We start from the raw sequence: 19,862 nt of genomic DNA, 5'->3' as shown, positions 1-19,862 counted from the left end.
AAGGCAGATCATGTGCATCGACTTCATGTTTCTTACAAATTGTCTTCACTAAGATGAAATATTGCAAGATTTTTTGTTACGGATCCCCCCCCCCCCCACACACACACACACACACTTTAAATGACATTGAAAAATAGTTGAGAAAACAATTTACTGGCGTTTGGTTTTAAACTTATAGTAGTCAAATCTTTCAGGTCCCATTTTTCAATCAATCATTTTTTGGGTCTACATGTGATGGTCGATCTTACATTTCTTCATATGGGTTCAAACTTCACAGTCAAAACAGCCCTGCTCGGGAAACCATGGCGACAATGTGGCCCGCCACAAAAAACACTTTGGCAGCCTCGCTCGCATGAGAGCGACAAGCCACGGTGCCTTGAAAAGATTTTTGTTCTGCCCTCACCAACCAAAGAGTGCAGCTGGAAGTTGGGCCTCGCCAGTGCTGATTGAAAGTGGCGGAGGGAGGCTAATTCCGTGGCAAATGATACTATTATTCAAGGGCTCAAATTAAATTACTCCATCCATTGAATTTGCTTCCCCGTGGCTAGTTTAGCACCCGGTGTAATCTCCCTTCCTTACTTCCAAGGGCGCTTTGTCACGCCGGGCGGGCGCCGGCTCGCTCTGTCTGAAGCCGACTGGAGGCTTCCTATGACGCTGCCATGCGCCCACAAACACTTGTAAAAAGGTACGTAACACAGAGCACACAGCTCGCCTTCTGAAATGATTATGCTTCTATGTATCAGGCAGGAGCAAACACACAGGAGGTCCAAAAGAGTCTGGCATCAAGGAAAACCTATTTGGAGCCATGTCATTCACATTTCCGTACCGTCATAAATCTTTGTGTTTGCGTTTTTTTTTTTTAACCTAGATTGTGTAAACTGTATTTCATTTCAGCGTGACCCCATTCTGTCAAACTCTGAGTTTATGTTTTGGTTGTTTTTGCGGGCTTATATATGTTGTTTTAAGACGGAACGCGTCGACACCTGTGAACGCTATCTCTATTTTTGTCTTTGTCGCCACGCCGTCTCTGGAAACTGTTCTCGATTCTGGCAAGTTTTCAACACTTTTCAACTTCTTTTCACAGATACGTAACACTGGGTTGGTTGACATAAATCGCTACACTCAGGAAACCATTGAGCTAAACAGAGCTTGATAGTGGCATCAATTGGCAAAAAAAATTCTTGACTCAATCAATTAATTATGTGTATATATACGTAGATGCTATATATATATATATAGAAACATGACGGTGTTTCTGTACAATGGTCTCAGTCACGTAATAGCGACAACACCGCAAGCTAGCAAAAATGAACAACAAATAAGAAAGTCAATCGATTTCTATTCACGTTATCTTCCAAATGTAAAGGACACAAATCTGTTCCCAAACAATGTAACCTTTGAGGCATTGCTATTATGGTGCCGCTACTGTGGCATTGAAAGGCGTCACCGGCAGAATACCAACGCTCAAACTAGCTGACAGGATTTGACGTAGTATTTGTGTCAGTTACATCCTCACCCGCCTGGCCGCCAGCCAACCAACCAACCAACCAACCAACCAACCAACCAACCAACCAACCAACCAACCAACCAACCAACCAACCAACCAACCAACCAACCAACCAGCAGGCTTCTTTTAACTTTCTTTCTTTCTTTCTTTCTTTCTTTCTTTCTTTCTTTCTTTCTTTCTTTCTTTCTTTCTTTCTTTCTTTCTTTCTTTCTTTCATCCATTCATTGCACTGGCGGCAGGCTACTGCGTCAGGCAGGATGGGCTCGGATCTCAAACACATCCAATCAGCAGCTTGGAAACGGATTTGAAATGCTAATGAAGGGATTAATAAGCGCTGATATCATTCATATGAAATACATTGAGATAATAATAATAATAATAATTCAATTGAAGTAGAGGAGCGTATTACTGTACCACCTTTGAATTGAAACTCAAAGGGTAAAAAAGAAGCCGACATAAAACCCAACAATTGTCGGCGCAAACAGAAAGGAAAGGAAAGTTATAGAAACTTGGATTACAGTTGTGCTGCCTGAAAAATCACACTTCCTATTTCTGCTGCGATCCCGTAGCCACCGGAAATGGACACTTATGACATACATACACACATACACAGAGACTCTAGGCCTTTTGTTTTTCTAACATTTCTCACTCACCTTGCAGTTGCTTGGTGTTATTCTACCTGCTCCTTTATTTGTGGCATGAATCAAAAAGTCAAGCTGTTATTTTCATCTCATAATGCATAATGGGGCAACGCTCACTCACTGTTTTGTTGCGCCACTATTTCACACAAGAAAAGAATCCAATTTTTGAACATCTCCTCTGGCCGATATAGGCGGCGCTACTTTCTCCATACGTATGCCGTGTCAACAAAAAGACTATGTGCCCTTTTTTAAATGCCACATTTTGGTGACGCAAAAAATAGAATAAAACGCAGCACAATAAATCACTTGAAAACTTTTCCCAACATCAACATGACCTTTAACTATGTGTATAACTTCATTAAAAAAGATCTTTTTTTTCAAGAGGGGGAGAAAAAGAACAGTGAGGAAACACTCTCATAACACATCACATCCGCCTGCCTGCCTGGCTGCCTGGCTGCCTGGCTGCCTGGCTGCCTGGCTGGCTGGCTGGCTGCCTGCCTGCCTGGCTGCCTGCCTGCCTGCCTGCCTGCCTGCCTGCCTGCCTGCCTGCCTGCCTGCCTGTCTGCCCGCCCGCCACCAATCATTAAAAGTGCCTCTGATTAATCCCAAAATCAAGTTCAGATGTTAAATGGCTTTTCCTGACATCTTTATGGGTACAAAAGAATTGCCAAGGCATTTGATATCCAATGGAGCACAACAAAACTGTGATCATCAGTGAGTGATCACACGAGTCAGACTCAAGGTAGCATCACTCATTGAGACTTCTTTTTGTCCTTCAGCAGGAACTTGCGCACCTTCATCAAGCTGGAGGGGAATGAACGTTTCTAAATTGCGCAAAGGCTTCAGGTTACTGCTCGAAAGATAAGAAAAGCCAGCCTACTAGAACCGCAGAACTTTATATGGGCTTAAGTCTTTTCATTTGAGTACAGATAATGGATGGGTAAGGTGTAGGGAGGGGTTCATTTCATATGCTCATTTTCACTTCATTACAAAGTCTGGCATTGAAACCGGGGTGTGCAGATTTTATATACCCGCTTCACGTAATTAATCATAAACGCCTTGGGTACTGTAAAACAAACAAAAAAAAAACCCAGATGTATCGCCATTCACCTTTCTAAAAAGGCGGAAGTAAATAAATAAATAACTATATAATGGAGAATGAGGGCAACAATAGAAATCAGACCAAGGGCCTCTGGAACATTTTGGTGCCAGGCAATCAATCGGTCGCAACGCCAATTAAACAGAACCACCGTGTGCAAGCCTAAATGGCAAGGGAATGACTTTTTTTTTCTTCCAGCGCTTCGACCTAAATATTCATGACTGTTGAAAAGAAAAGTACTCAAGTAAAAATATCCACCGCCGTTAGCTGACTTGCATGGCTTCCACCAACAAGTTTGGTTTGGTTTTTTTGCATTGTTTCATAGCATGAAGCTCACGCCGTTGCTTTAATATACGGCGCGTCTCATTTGTATCTTTGCTTTATGTTTGGTTTGACAATCAACCACAGCTGGGACTGAACTTAAACAGCTTGAAGCCTAGCTCTGTTGCAAGATTTGTATGCCTCTTCTCTTTTTAATGGAACATGGTGTATCTCGTCGGAGGTCCATTTTCAAAAGAAGTGAGAGCACACACACACACACACACACACACACACACACATCCTTGTTAACCTCCCTCTGCAGGACCCAACTTAGTTTACCGAGTTCTGGGGTCCACCCTTTCTAGTGGTCCAAGAACTATGAAAAAAATCAGGCAAGTCCCAAAAAAAATCTTGTTACTAAAAATCACTTTCAATAAACACAATTTGAAACTTTTTTTTTCATGTCAGTTTTTCAGTCATATCTGGGGCCTGTTTCTAACATTCCGGCTTTGCGGGGTCCACCTTTACACACATGAGATTTTTAGTCAGTTATGGGGATCGCTTTTAATATTTCAACCTTATGAGGTCTACCTATACACACATTATTTTTTTAGCCAGTTATGGAGCTTGCTGTTAAGATTTAAGACTTGTTAGGTCTGCCTTTATAAAGAGGATCTATCAAGTTCAACCCCAACCCTAATCTAACCCAAACATGCATTTGTGTGGACTTAATCATTTGAGAAAACCTAAAAATTTTGTTAGTGTTATTAATACTTTCATCTGGCTAAATATACTAGATATACATTGAAATGTGCATTCTAAAATACATTCTGAAGTCTTTATTCAGATTCTGGTCCATTTTCCTTGGTCACAGTCTTAATATTCTTCAATTTGTTCAGTCATATTGGTACATTTTAAAATATTTAAATTCTGCATTTTAGCTAACTATAAAGTACACAGGATTTACAAGTAATAATTGTCTTGAGTCAAAATTTTAAATGGACACATTACAAATGTAGCCAATGAATAAAGGAACTTATTTAATCTAACATTTACGAACAGGAGAAGTGGAGCATAAAAAAAAATCACAAACAAATAGTGAACAAATGGTGAAACAGGACCAGCCATGTGTTTCTATCTCTGTTAAGGGAAGCTGTTTCACTCATATTTTCTCCTCATGGTGGTTATTCTCTTTTTGACAAAGTACTTAACAGCTCGGTGCTTGTGGTTCTGCAGCAATGCATCTCTCGCAGTCAAGCTTACCAGGAACCTGATTTGTCAATATATACTTCCTTGAATGTTTATTTACTGCAGCACATTCCTCTGGGGTCCAGCTTCTTTTCACAACTTTTCCGTTACCTAAGGGCATAGGAAGAGCACTTTTTAGTTTACAACTTAATTAGAACAAAATTGCATAAAGAATACATTCACTTTATGTACAATTATCCGACAATATAATTCAAATGAGATATTTTATAACGTCAACTATCTTTGTCAACAGTGATGAGCCTACAATAGACATAAGTAAATCAGTTAATATCTGAGATATTAATCCGGTCATTTAAGTTGCTAGGTGGTCTTCAGTGTCAGCTGTTTTGATATTAACAAAATTAAAAATAGATGCACAAAAGGGTAACATTAGAATGCCCCCAGTTTTGGTGGTGGGGGAAAGAGGTCTCTCATTTTCTTGACTACTTTTAAGCAGTTTTGCATTTGACCAGAATGTCACTGCTGGTAGATGAAGCAATTCCTGGACCCTACAGAGGTTGCACAGGCAGTCAAACTCCACCATGGCAGCACATTGGGATGCACCATTTCTCTGACAAAACCATTAAGAACAGATACAAGTTGTTGCAAAATCAGGGAAAATAAAAAATAAAAATCAGAGAAAAACTTTTTTCAGACAGTGTTTTACATGTATGGGGAATTTGCTTTGATAACGTGCTACACATGGACAAACAAAGATGATAAAAGTAAATTTGGAAATATATAGTGTGTAAAAAATTAAATGCAAGCTGTATAAGAATGGTATCTGCCTTGGTGTGACAATGTGTGAATTTGCATATTCACTAATAGGTTAATCTAGAGCAATTTTTCTTTCTCTCTTTTGAGGTAAATGTGTCATGTATACATTACCCCTATTTAAAAATAGATGTAAACAAACATCTCACATATAATCAAGGTTAGCAATGACCTGTAACTCACATGAGAAAGGATGGGTCAATTTTCATTTTATGACAAAATTCAAAAGTTTAGACCTTACATGTCTAAGAAAAAAAGTCAAGTGGTGTTTAATATATCTTGCTTGGGTCATCTAAATCTTAGTAAGCAGCATATGTGAGGATAATTAGATACTGATACAGTAGTAACAATTGGGCAATTTAAAAGCAACTGTGATAAAGTTATATATTGAAAAGGATTACTCTAAACTCACCTCCCTTTTTGGCAGACTTTTCATTACTTGGGCCACGAGATGCGGAGGTACAAGAGGTCACTTCTATCACTTCTGGGATCAGCCCATCTGAAATGACGATTTTTAAGTACAGAAAAAAAACACAGTATAGCAATATTCTAAAACAAAAATTAACTGCACCTGTATAAGAATGCTTGGTCAAATTTAATATACTCTTGTTTTGAGCAGATTGATTTGCAGAGGTACAGAGCAGTCCTTTTGGGAATCATTGTCAGTATCATCACTGTCTGAGTAGTCCACTTTGAGAAACTCCTTTGATAATTGATAGCTCTATGGAGGGAATTAAAAGAAATGTGTTGTTAGTTTCTGCAAGATACTCTTATATGCTGTATTAATATAAAGACTAGAATTTCTTTGCTCAAAATAATTAAAATTTCTGTCCAATATCTTAACTGGTAGACGACCGGTGCTGTACACATCCTCTGAAATATGCCAAAACCTTATATCACAGGAAATTTTACATATAAAACATGGAAAAGGCTCCAAAATTTACAACAAAGAAGCCACAAGAAACCATATTTCAGAAATCTGTTATGTGTGTGTGAATGATTGGCTTGGTTGGAATAACCATGACAACCTTAGATCCATACGGAGGGCCCCACAAGTAGCCATCAGAAATCTGTTATGTGTGTGTGAATGATTGGCTTGGTTGGACACCCATGGGCGCATGTTTCAACAATCCATCTATAGGTGTGTGTGCCACTGGTTCGTTTGGGCTCTATGAGGAGAACCACTAAAACCGTGTGATCCAATGGTTGGCTGAATGCTGTTTAAGGTACCTTCTGACTAAAGAACAGCTTTCCAACTAAAAGCTGTAAACTAAGAGAACAAGAAAAGGTCTACAAAGTTTATTTCTTACAACAAAGTCGCACTGAATGTTACCTGTTGGCTGGCATCTTGTTTGATGTTATCATCAGGGTCAGAGTCCTGCCAAGTTCTGGCTGGTTCAGGCAGCGCACCATCAACAGGAGCCTGAGAGCCTGTCACCTGGAATTAAAACCACAAATAACTTACCAACATCATACAGACACCACAAATGACAGACTCAAGACCTGTATAGTTAAATCATGTGAAGTTAGTCCCCGAAACCAAACAAGCTTTTCTAACTAAAGTGTTCCAGTCAGTTCTGGATGTCTAATCAGGTCCTATAACAGCATCTTTATGGATGTAGTGGAGCATCCTTCAGCATGACACTTTAGCCGTTTAGCTGTTGAGGATGTGTGGAACTATAGCTGTAATATAATCAGCCTCCATAATGTCCATAACCAAAATATGATCTAAAAACATGAGACAACCTTCGATCCATACGGAGGGCCCCACAAGTAGCCATCAGAAATCTGTTATTATGTGTGTGTGAATGATTGGCTTGGTTGGAATAACCAAGACAACTTTCGATCCATGCGGAGGGCCCCACAAGTAGCCATCAGAAATCTTTTATGTGTGTGTGAATGATTGGCTTGGTTGGACACCCATGGGCGCATGTTTCAAATATCCATGTATAGGTGTGTGTGCCACTGGTTCGTTTGGGCTCTATGAGGAGAACCACTAAAACCGTGTGATCCAATGGTTGGCTGAATGCTGTTTAAGGTACCTTCTGACTAAAGAACAGCTTTCCAACTAAAAACTGTAAACTAAGAGAACAAGAAAAGGTCTACAAAGTTTATTTCTTACAACAAAGTCTAACTGAATGTTACCTGTTGGCTGGCATCTTGTTTGATGTTATCATCAGGGTCAGAGTCCTGCCAAGTTCTGGCTGGTTCAGGCAGAGCACCGTCAACAGGAGCCTGAGAGCCTGTCACCTGGAATTAAAACCACAAATAACTTACCAACATCATACAGACACCACAAATGACAGACTCAAGACCTGTATAGTTAAATCATGTGAAGTTAGTCCCCAAAACCAAACAAGCTTTTCTAACTAAAGTGTTCCAGTCAGACCTGATGTCTAATCAGGTCCTATAACAGCATCTTTATGGATGTAGTGGAGCATCCTTCAGCATGACACTTTAGCCGTTTAGCTGTTGAGGATGTGTGGAACTATAGCTGTAATATAATCAGCCTCCATAATGTCCATAACCAAAATATGATCTAAAAACATGAGGCAACCTTCGATCCATACGGAGGGCCCCACAAGTAGCCACCAGAAATCTGTTATTGTGTGTGTGTGAATGATTGGCTTGGTTGGAATAACCAAGACAACTTTAGATCCATACAGAGGGCCCCACAAGTAGCCATCAGAAATCTGTTATGTGTGTGTGAATGATTGGCTTGGTTGGACACCCATGGGCGCATGTTTCAACAATCCTTCTATAGGTGTGTGTGCCACTGGTTCGTTTGGGCTCTATGAGGAGAACCACTAAAACCGTGTGATCCAATGGTTGGCTGAATGCTGTTTAAGGTACCTTCTGACTAAAGAACAGCTTTCCAACTAAAAGCTGTAAACTAAGAGAACAAGAAAAGGTCTACAAAGTTTATTTCTTACAACAAAGTCTAACTGAATGTTACCTGTTGGCTGGCATCTTGTTTGATGTTATCATCAGGGTCAGAGTCCTGCCAAGTTCTGGCTGGTTCAGGCAGCGCACCGTCAACAGGAGCCTGAGAGCCTGTCACCTGGAATTAAAACCACAAATAACTTACCAACATCATACAGACACCACAAATGACAGACTCAAGACCTGTATAGTTAAATCATGTGAAGTTAGTCCCCAAAACCAAACAAGCTTTTCTAACTAAAGTGTTCCAGTCAGTTCTGGATGTCTAATCAGGTCCTATAACAGCATCTTTATGGATGTAGTGGAGCATCCTTGAGCATGACACTTTAGCCGTTTAACTGTTGAGGATGTGTGGAACTATAGCTGTAATATAATCAGCCTCCATAATGTTCATAACCAAAATATGATCTAAAAACATGAGACAACCTTCGATCCATACGGAGGGCCCCACAAGTAGCTATCAGAAATCTGTTATTATGTGTGTGTGAATGATTGGCTTGGTTGGAATAACCAAGACAACTTTAGATCCATACGGAGGGCCCCACAAGTAGCCATCAGAAATCTGTTATTATGTGTGTGTGAATGATTGGCTTGGTTGGAATAACCAAGACAACTTTCGATCCATGCGGAGGGCCCCACAAGTAGCCATCAGAAATCTGTTATGTGTGTGTGAATGATTGGCTTGGTTGGACACCCATGGGCGCATGTTTCAAATATCCATGTATAGGTGTGTGTGCCACTGGTTCGTTTGGGCTCTATGAGGAGAACCACTAAAACCGTGTGATCCAATGGTTGGCTGAATGCTGTTTAAGGTACCTTCTGACTAAAGAACAGCTTTCCAACTAAAAACTGTAAACTAAGAGAACAAAAAAAGGTCTACAAAGTTTATTTCTTACAACAAAGTCTAACTGAATGTTACCTGTTGGCTGGCATCTTGTTTGATGTTATCATCAGGGTCAGAGTCCTGCCAAGTTCTGGCTGGTTCAGGCAGAGCACCGTCAACAGGAGCCTGAGAGCCTGTCACCTGGAATTAAAACCACAAATAACTTACCAACATCATACAGACACCACAAATGACAGACTCAAGACCTGTATAGTTAAATCATGTGAAGTTAGTCCCCAAAACCAAACAAGCTTTTCTAACTAAAGTGTTCCAGTCAGACCTGATGTCTAATCAGGTCCTATAACAGCATCTTTATGGATGTAGTGGAGCATCCTTCAGCATGACACTTTAGCCGTTTAGCTGTTGAGGATGTGTGGAACTATAGCTGTAATATAATCAGCCTCCATAATGTCCATAACCAAAATATGATCTAAAAACATGAGGCAACCTTTGATCCATACGGAGGGCCCCACAAGTAGCCATCAGAAATCTGTTATTGTGTGTGTGTGAATGATTGGCTTGGTTGGAATAACCAAGACAACTTTAGATCCATACGGAGGGCCCCACAAGTAGCCATCAGAAATCTGTTATGTGTGTGTGAATGATTGGCTTGGTTGGACACCCATGGGCGCATGTTTCAACAATCCTTCTATAGGTGTGTGTGCCACTGGTTCGTTTGGGCTCTATGAGGAGAACCACTAAAACCGTGTGATCCAATGGTTGGCTGAATGCTGTTTAAGGTACCTTCTGACTAAAGAACAGCTTTCCAACTAAAAGCTGTAAACTAAGAGAACAAGAAAAGGTCTACAAAGTTTATTTCTTACAACAAAGTCTAACTGAATGTTACCTGTTGGCTGGCATCTTGTTTGATGTTATCATCAGGGTCAGAGTCCTGCCAAGTTCTGGCTGGTTCAGGCAGCGCACCGTCAACAGGAGCCTGAGAGCCTGTCACCTGGAATTAAAACCACAAATAACTTGCCAACATCATACAGACACCACAAATGACAGACTCGAGACCTGTATAGTTAAATCATGTGAAGTTAGTCCCCAAAACCAAACAAGCTTTTCTAACTAAAGTGTTCCAGTCAGCCCTGATGTCTAATCAGGTCCTATAACAGCATCTTTATGGATGTAGTGGAGCATCCTTCAGCATGACACTTTAGCCGTTTTGCTGTTGAGGATGTGTGGAACTATAGCTGTAATATAATCAGCCTCCATAATGTCCATAACCAAAATATGATCTAAAAACATGAGGCAACCTTTGATCCATACGGAGGGCCCCACAAGTAGCCATCAGAAATCTGTTATTGTGTGTGTGTGAATGATTGGCTTGGTTGGAATAACCAAGACAACTTTAGATCCATACGGAGGGCCCCACAAGTAGCCATCACAAATCTGTTATGTGTGTGTGAATGATTGGCTTGGTTGGACACCCATGGGCGCATGTTTCAACAATCCTTCTATAGGTGTGTGTGCCGCTGGTTCGTTTGGGCTCTGAGGAGAACCACTAAAACCGTGTGATCCAATGGTTGGCTGAATGCTGTTTAAGGTACCTTCTGACTAAAGAACAGCTTTCCAACTAAAAGCTGTAAACTAAGAGAACAAGAAAAGGTCTACAAAGTTTATTTCTTACAACAAAGTCTAACTGAATGTTACCTGTTGGCTGGCATCTTGTTTGATGTTATCATCAGGGTCAGAGTCCTGCCAAGTTCTGGCTGGTTCAGGCAGCGCACCGTCAACAGGAGCCTGAGAGCCTGTCACCTGGAATTAAAACCACAAATAACTTACCAACATCATACAGACACCACAAATGACAGACTCGAGACCTGTATAGTTAAATCATGTGAAGTTAGTCCCCAAAACCAAACAAGCTTTTCTAACTAAAGTGTTCCAGTCAGCCCTGATGTCTAATCAGGTCCTATAACAGCATCTTTATGGATGTAGTGGAGCATCCTTCAGCATGACACTTTAGCCGTTTTGCTGTTGAGGATGTGTGGAACTATAGCTGTAATATAATCAGCCTCCATAATGTCCATAACCAAAATATGATCTAAAAACATGAGACAACTTTCGATCCATACGGAGGGCCCCACAAGTAGCCATCAGAAATCTGTTATTGTGTGTGTGTGAATGATTGGCTTGGTTGGAATAACCAAGACAACTTTAGATCCATACGGAGGGCCCCACAAGTAGCCATCAGAAATCTGTTATGTGTGTGTGAATGATTGGCTTGGTTGGACACCCATGGGCGCATGTTTCAACAATCCTTGTATAGGTGTGTGTGTGCCACTGGTTCGTTTGGGCTCTATGAGGAGAACCACTAAAACCATGTGATCCAATGGTTGGCTGAATGCTGTTTAAGGTACCTTCTGACTAAAGAACAGCTTTCCAACTAAAAGCTGTAAACTAAGAGAACAAGAAAAGGTCTACAAAGTTTATTTCTTACAACAAAGTCTAACTGAATGTTACCTGTTGGCTGGCATCTTGTTTGATGTTATTATCAGGGTCAGAATCCTGCCAAGTTCTGGCTGGTTCAGGCAGAGCACCGTCAACAGGAGCCTGAGAGCCTGTCACCTGGAATTAAAACCACAAATAACTTACCAACATCATACAGACACCACAAATGACAGACTCAAGACCTGTATAGTTAAATCATGTGAAGTTAGTCCCCAAAACCAAACAAGCTTTTCTAACTAAAGTGTTCCAGTCAGACCTGATGTCTAATCAGGTCCTATAACAGCATCTTTATGGATGTAGTGGAGCATCCTTCAGCATGACATTTTAGCCGTTTTGCTGTTGAGGATGTGTGGAACTATAGCTGTAATATAATCAGCCTCCATAATGTCCATAACCAAAATATGATCTAAAAACATGAGACAACTTTTGATCCATACGGAGGGCCCCACAAGTAGCCATCAGAAATCTGTTAGTGTGTGTGTGAATGATTGGCTTGGTTGGAATAACCAAGACAACTTTAGATCCATACGGAGGGCCCCACAAGTAGCCATCAGAAATCTGTTATGTGTGTGTGAATGATTGGCTTGGTTGGATACCCATGGGCGCATGTTTCAACAATCCTTCTATAGGTGTGTGTGCCACTGGTTCGTTTGGGCTCTATGAGGAGAACCACTAAAACCGTGTGATCCAATGGTTGGCTGAATGCTGTTTAAGGTACCTTCTGACTAAAGAACAGCTTTCCAACTAAAATCTGTAAACTAAGAGAACAAGAAAAGGTCTACAAAGTTTATTTCTTACAACAAAGTCTAACTGAATGTTACCTGTTGGCTGGCATCTTGTTTGATGTTATCATCAGGGTCAGAGTCCTGCCAAGTTCTGGCTGGTTCAGGCAGCGCACCGTCAACAGGAGCCTGAGAGCCTGTCACCTGGAATTAAAACCACAAATAACTTACCAACATCATACAGACACCACAAATGACAGACTCGAGACCTGTATAGTTAAATCATGTGAAGTTAGTCCCCAAAACCAAACAAGCTTTTCTAACTAAAGTGTTCCAGTCAGCCCTGATGTCTAATCAGGTCCTATAACAGCATCTTTATGGATGTAGTGGAGCATCCTTCAGCATGACACTTTAGCCGTTTGGCTGTTGAGGATGTGTGGAACTATAGCTGTAATATAATCAGCCTCCATAATGTCCATAACCAAAATATGATCTAAAAACATGAGACAACTTTCGATCCATACGGAGGGCCCCACAAGTAGCCATCAGAAATCTGTTATTGTGTGTGTGTGAATGATTGGCTTGGTTGGAATAACCAAGACAACTTTAGATCCATACGGAGGGCCCCACAAGTAGCCATCAGAAATCTGTTATGTGTGTGTGAATGATTGGCTTGGTTGGACACCCATGGGCGCATGTTTCAACAATCCTTGTATAGGTGCGTGTGTGCCACTGGTTCGTTTGGGCTCTATGAGGAGAACCACTAAAACCATGTGATCCAATGGTTGGCTGAATGCTGTTTAAGGTACCTTCTGACTAAAGAACAGCTTTCCAACTAAAAGCTGTAAACTAAGAGAACAAGAAAAGGTCTACAAAGTTTATTTCTTACAACAAAGTCTAACTGAATGTTACCTGTTGGCTGGCATCTTGTTTGATGTTATCATCAGGGTCAGAATCCTGCCAAGTTCTGGCTGGTTCAGGCAGAGCACCGTCAACAGGAGCCTGAGAGCCTGTCACCTGGAATTAAAACCACAAATAACTTACCAACATCATACAGACACCACAAATGACAGACTCAAGACCTGTATAGTTAAATCATGTGAAGTTAGTCCCCAAAACCAAACAAGCTTTTCTAACTAAAGTGTTCCAGTCAGACCTGATGTCTAATCAGGTCCTATAACAGCATCTTTATGGATGTAGTGGAGCATCCTTCAGCATGACATTTTAGCCGTTTTGCTGTTGAGGATGTGTGGAACTATAGCTGTAATATAATCAGCCTCCATAATGTCCATAACCAAAATATGATCTAAAAACATGAGACAACTTTTGATCCATACGGAGGGCCCCACAAGTAGCCATCAGAAATCTGTTAGTGTGTGTGTGAATGATTGGCTTGGTTGGAATAACCAAGACAACTTTAGATCCATACGGAGGGCCCCACAAGTAGCCATCAGAAATCTGTTGTGTGTGTGTGAATGATTGGCTTGGTTGGAATAACCAAGACAACTTTAGATCCATACGGAGGGCCCCACAAGTAGCCATCAGAAATCTGTTGTGTGTGTGAATGATTGGCTTGGTTGGACACCCATGGGCGCATGTTTCAACAATCCTTCTATAGGTGTGTGTGCCACTGGTTCGTTTGGGCTCTATGAGGAGAACCACTAAAACCGTGTGATCCAATGGTTGGCTGAATGCTGTTTAAGGTACCTTCTGACTAAAGAACAGCTTTCCAACTAAAAGCTGTAAACTAAGAGAACAAGAAAAGGTCTACAAAGTTTATTTCTTACAACAAAGTCTAACTGAATGTTACCTGTTGGCTGGCATCTTGTTTGATGTTATCATCAGGGCCAGAGTCCTGCCAAGTTCTGGCTGGTTCAGGCAGCGCACCGTCAACAGGAGCCTGAGAGCCTGTCACCTGGAATCAAAACCACAAATAAATTACCAACATCATACTGAGAGTAATTTAAATAAAAGAGACAAAAATCTTCCTTTTTTTAATAACAAATTAATATTCCAACTTGCATACTTGATCTTACTGACTTACTTTTTCACACCATGGCCATTTAGAATCACCATAGTTGTAATCGATTTCAGTTCCCATTTCTATGTTTTTGATGGCAAAAAGGCACAAATGGGGCTCGTCATTTACTATTTTTTTCATGGTGCAGTTTGGAGACTTGTGGTTGTCATTCACTAATCTTCCAAGAGAGCCATCCTCTGTTGATGCATCAATACTAGGAAAGAAAAAACAGAAATCAAACATTTTGTATCATATAACTAGTTTTTTAGTCAAATAAAAGTTGGCTTACAGAAATAAAAACTTGCAACATTTCAAAAGAAAAGTTGAGAGGGAAACAATGTCTTTTTGAACGTCATAGCACTAAATAAAAAAAATTGTTAATGCCACAATCCTGATGTGTTATTGAAATATTGCTTCTGAGTGACTCACTAATTTAGGGTATTTTATTCCAGTCTCTTTCTAGAGTTCATAATTATTGTATAGAAAATATTTGGATATACATACCACCAGTAATGATTCTGCCATTCAAAGTCAAAGAGAAATGTACTCTCCTTTTCAGAGTACTTGCTTGTTTGGCATTTTTCTGCTGACAGAAGTTGACCCCTGTATTCTAAGATGAACTCTCCTTGTTCAAAGTGCTGGGTAGCAAACACACCTCTTCCTGCAAGGACATTTTATATAAAACCATTGGTTATGAGAAAATATTTCTTTAAGATACACCTTTAACCAAATAATTGTGGTGTTATCTTACAATTTTAATACTAAGTTCTCGCTTAGAAACAGAAATACAACAACCAATCTGAATTTGATTGTTTTTTGTGTTGTTTTATAAAATAAATAAATATATACTTAATGGATAAATGGTCTAAAAATGAGTTTATTACCTTTTTGATCATCAATAAATCTTTCCACTAGTCCAGGTTTGTCCTTTGAGGATTAAATGTAAAAGGCTGCTTCATCAGCAGGCTTTTTTCTTGCTTTCCTTTTGGACATTTCTGGCTCTAAAAAATAATTCAAAACATGGCAGAGAGAACTTTAACAAGCACTCTATATTAATTTTAAAAGATTTGTAATCATCCACTGTATAAAGACTGAAGGAATAAGCCTGGCCTGAGAACTAACAGGACAAGAGTGATTAAAGAAAGAATATTTTTCAGAAAATACTGATGTATTAATGAAAATGTTTGTCGGTTTGAAGCTGAGCTTTGTTACTTTTAACTAGTCACAGTTCCAACCAGGTGCTGCATCCAAAGAAAAGTTATTTCAATAGTTTTACCAGTATAATTCGTTATACTTTTCAGGAGCTACCAACTCGTTTTTATTATGTTTGTGTTTGAAAAGTGAACGTAGCATCCTGATTAGCGGTAGCTAATTAGCCAATAAGCTAGTTTCCGGATAGTTTTATTGCGTCAGAATGCTTGTGTTATTTAAAGAAAGCATTCTTACATGATAGAAAACCACCGAGAAATACAGAAGACATGCAGATATATCATAACACTGAGCTTTACCACGTGTTTGACGAGTTTTGAAGTGGTTTCGGCAATTACGGCCAGAGTCCGGTTCTGGGCTTAGCAATTATGAAACATTAGCACATCGAAATCATCCTGAATATAACACGGAGCAATTATACATTCTGTCGTTCGCTTTTACACCATTGTTTTTAAAACCACTGCAAGCTAAGATGAATAACAAGTTAAAAAGCCGGACTGTCTGAGGGGAAAACGTTACGCCATCCGAGTGACAATATACCGAATCCGAAGCCATAATCATTGCATATAAACCCCTCGGGGTCTGGACAAAAAGCATTTCTACATCAGTTTCTTGTACTTAGTATTTACATGCAGTTGATTTACTCACCGTGTATGTTGTGTTTCGTTATGAGCAGCGTGTCTTCGTCGCGGAGCAGTCTCAGTCTGGCGGCGTCACACGTGGCGAAGTGACGTTAAGCTGGTGGTTTTAGCCGCATGAAGCTAACACATGCAATACCTGCCGATTTAACTAATATGTAAACTGATGGTAAAGAATAAATTACTATTTATTTATACCTTTATTTTTATGTTTAGAACATGAAAAATGCACGAGATGCTGATTTAACTAATATGTAAACTGATGGTAAAGAATAAATTACTATTTATTTATACCTTTATTTTTATGTTTAGAACATGAAAAATGCACGAGACAGTTTTTAAAATAAGCCTAATAGAATGAGCGTATTTTTATAAAGCAAGTGTAATGAATATTAAATAACATAGATAAATTGCAATTGTAATGCAGGAATTTTATGTTTACAGTATTATTTTAGCTGCTATGGTTACTAAAATAATAATTACCTGGTTTAAATCTACAGGAAATAGCATTTTATTTTCTTAATCAACACTCGGATCACGAGGTGCCCTGATTGGTTGAATCACACACACTTCCGGTAGTGTGTATACTTGCAATACCACTTGCCATGGTCGGGGGGCCGCTACTGAGCACACACACTTCACACACACAATTCTCAACATTGCGACCATGAGGGGTAAGTGAAAAAAATTCGTGAGGCATGTTGTTAGAGCATTTCAAGCTGTTTTAGAGTGGTTTCCCGAGTGGGGTCCATGATTTTGGACCCCACAACGACACAGGGCCCCACTTTGTTGGTGGGCTCCCTGTCTTCGGACCCCCCATACTAATAAGAACAAGTACACACACACACACACACACACACACACACACACGCGCGCGCAGAGTGATACTGAGCTCACGTCGGGGGAAGACTGATGGGTGCTGCTAGACAGGCGTTTAGGCACTAGTCAGTCTGCTCTGCTGCACAGTGTTGCACGGACGGAGCCAGCCAGCCAGCCAGCCAGCCAGCCAGCCAGCCAGCCAGCCACCATCCATCTCCATTACACACGTCCACATGCCAACGGGCAGGGGACAACTCCTCCGAGAGTGACCCGAGAGAGGGAGGGAGGGAGGGGGGGGGGGGGTGCCTGTCTGTCAAAACGTATGCATGTTGCGCTTGTGTTAATCACCGTTGGAGCAAGACGGGACATGACAAGAATACCGCGAAGCAGCGCTTTTCCTACTTTCGTACTCATACAGTAAATGATGACAAGAATGCAAGTACAAACACTTCATGATTGTACTTTTTCACTTAGCATACTTGAGTGGTTATTTTCATGAGAAAAAATGGATTATGACAGCAAATCTGAAATGATCACAATAGGATTTTTCCCTGTTGTTTTGACGACTCGTCCCATGACTCATTATTTTAGCAGGCATTGGCAAGTATTTATCCATCCACAATGAGATGACAAGACCATTCAAGTTCACAACTTCAATGAAGCTAACGTGCGTGTGTGGGTGTGTGTGTGTGTGTGTGTGTGTGTGTGTGTGTGTGTGTGTGTGTGTGTGTGTGTGTGTGTGTGTGTGTGTGTGTGTGTGTGTGTGTGTGTGTGTGTGTGTGTGTGTATGCGTGTGTGTGTGTGTGTGTGTGTGTGTGTGTGTGTGTGTGTGTGTGTATGCTTCCCGCTCTACTCTACTCTACTCCACTCTACTCTACTCTACTCTGCTCTGCTCCGCTCACAGCCACAAACTTTTTTTATTACGGCAAATGCAAACACGGCGAGTTTCGTAGCACCTAATTTCTAAAGTAAACATCATTCTCAGACGAGCCGAGCCGATGACACAAATCAAAGTCGGGTGCAATGTGTATTTTATAGCCGAGCATGAGGTTGACAAATGAGCGAGCGGCCTCTATTATGAAATATTCACACGCCGGCTAGCAGGCATCCGCCGGAGAGGGACGACTCAATGGATCGAGCAATTAAGGGCCAGACAGACAGACAGACAGACAGAGCCACCCGAAACATCCACACGCCGAAATCTTAGAATGGAAAGACCTGAAAGCTCGCTTATGCTGGAGCAGCTGCTAAGAATGGGACAGATTGACGCTTCCACTCCAAATAATCGGAGCAGAAATGGCCAGTCCATTTCTGCTTCGATTATTTATATTATTTCATCGTCGATGCAGCATCTCCAACCAGACGAGACTTTTGTGGAACGGGAGACAAATGGACTGCGTGCTACAACATTGACGTCATTACAGCAACAAGGCAGATCATTTCAACTTAACAATGAATTTGACCAATTGTTCCTCAATCAAATATTGTGATGAGTGTGACTACAATTCGAAAGACAGTACAAACATTGCATTTGACATTTGATGGGTTCACTCTTTTGTTTTCTCCAAATCATTTCTTAGCTTAATTGTAAAAAAGCATGACACATGATTGCTCCCTCTCTCTGTCTCTCTCTCTAGCCCTTCCTTCCTTCCTTCCTTCCTTCCTTCCTTCCTTCCTTCCTTCCTTCCTTCCTTCCTTCCTTCCTTCCTTCCTTCCTTCCTTCGGAGCAGACCACCGCCGTCCACGTCTGAGTGATTAATGTTGGTTCTCCGCTCCTCCCGCTCACCTGCACTGCACTCAGCTATGGGATTGATGGGCCCGGCCGGGGGGCTTGACAGATGGACAGATGCAGCGGCTCGGCAGAGTGAGCCCAGGCAGGGAATAGAACTTCAATCCCGCCGGCATCAACATCCTTTTTTTTTTTTTTTTTTTACCACATTATCCTTTTAATTGCACAGGGATGGAAATGTGGAAGGGATGGTGACATAATCCAGATTTATTTCTGTTATTATATTGATTCTATAAAGACATATCTGATTCTTCTGACATTGCGCAAGAGGTGAAAGATAGAAATGATGATTTTTATAATTGCATTTGGTGTGTTTTTGATTTTGTTTCATAATGATCCAGCTGCCTATCATTTTCCAGGATACATGGAGGTTAACTAAGATGATTAAACTAATTATCGGCTTCAAATGAAGTCCCACCCCACAATATGAATCAGTGCATGCGAACCTGCATAATCTTTTTTTTTTTTTTTTTCTTCCCCTTCACATTCACACTGGTAGAATATAATGAAAATGTCCTCCAGATAGATGTCTTCATCTCCATCATTGATTCATTCAGTCTATCCATAAACGTGAGACTGTGTTTGTGACGTGGTTCCGCCGCCATCTCTATGGGCGAAATGTTTGAGTAACAAGACAGAGGCAGCGGGACAGAGGTTGGCGCTCTCTCTCTCTCTCGAGTTTATCGTGAAGTGAGAGCCGCGGCAGGCAGGCAGGCAGGCAGGCAGGCAGACAGAGCCATAAATCACACGTCTTCCTAATGGCAGTTCCAAATGAGGCTTCTCATCAGACAAGACAAGTGGCGCTGTGTGTGCTACTTGGAGCTAGCGCCGCTGTAACATCTGTGCGCTCTC

At 40.9% G+C, this 19,862-nt stretch overlaps 1 protein-coding gene across 7 annotated transcripts in view; it reads right to left on the bottom strand.

The window, feature by feature from the left end:
* Positions 1 to 19,862, bottom strand: part of LOC125987921 (neural cell adhesion molecule 2) — a 186,861-nt gene that overhangs the window by 164,380 nt on the left and 2,619 nt on the right. The gene's annotated exons all lie outside the window — the stretch shown is intronic.

This window comes from Syngnathus scovelli, chromosome 2, assembly GCF_024217435.2.
Source record: "Syngnathus scovelli strain Florida chromosome 2, RoL_Ssco_1.2, whole genome shotgun sequence".
Taxonomy (NCBI): Eukaryota; Metazoa; Chordata; class Actinopteri; order Syngnathiformes; family Syngnathidae; genus Syngnathus; species Syngnathus scovelli.
This window is presented reverse-complemented; position numbering and strand designations above follow the sequence as displayed.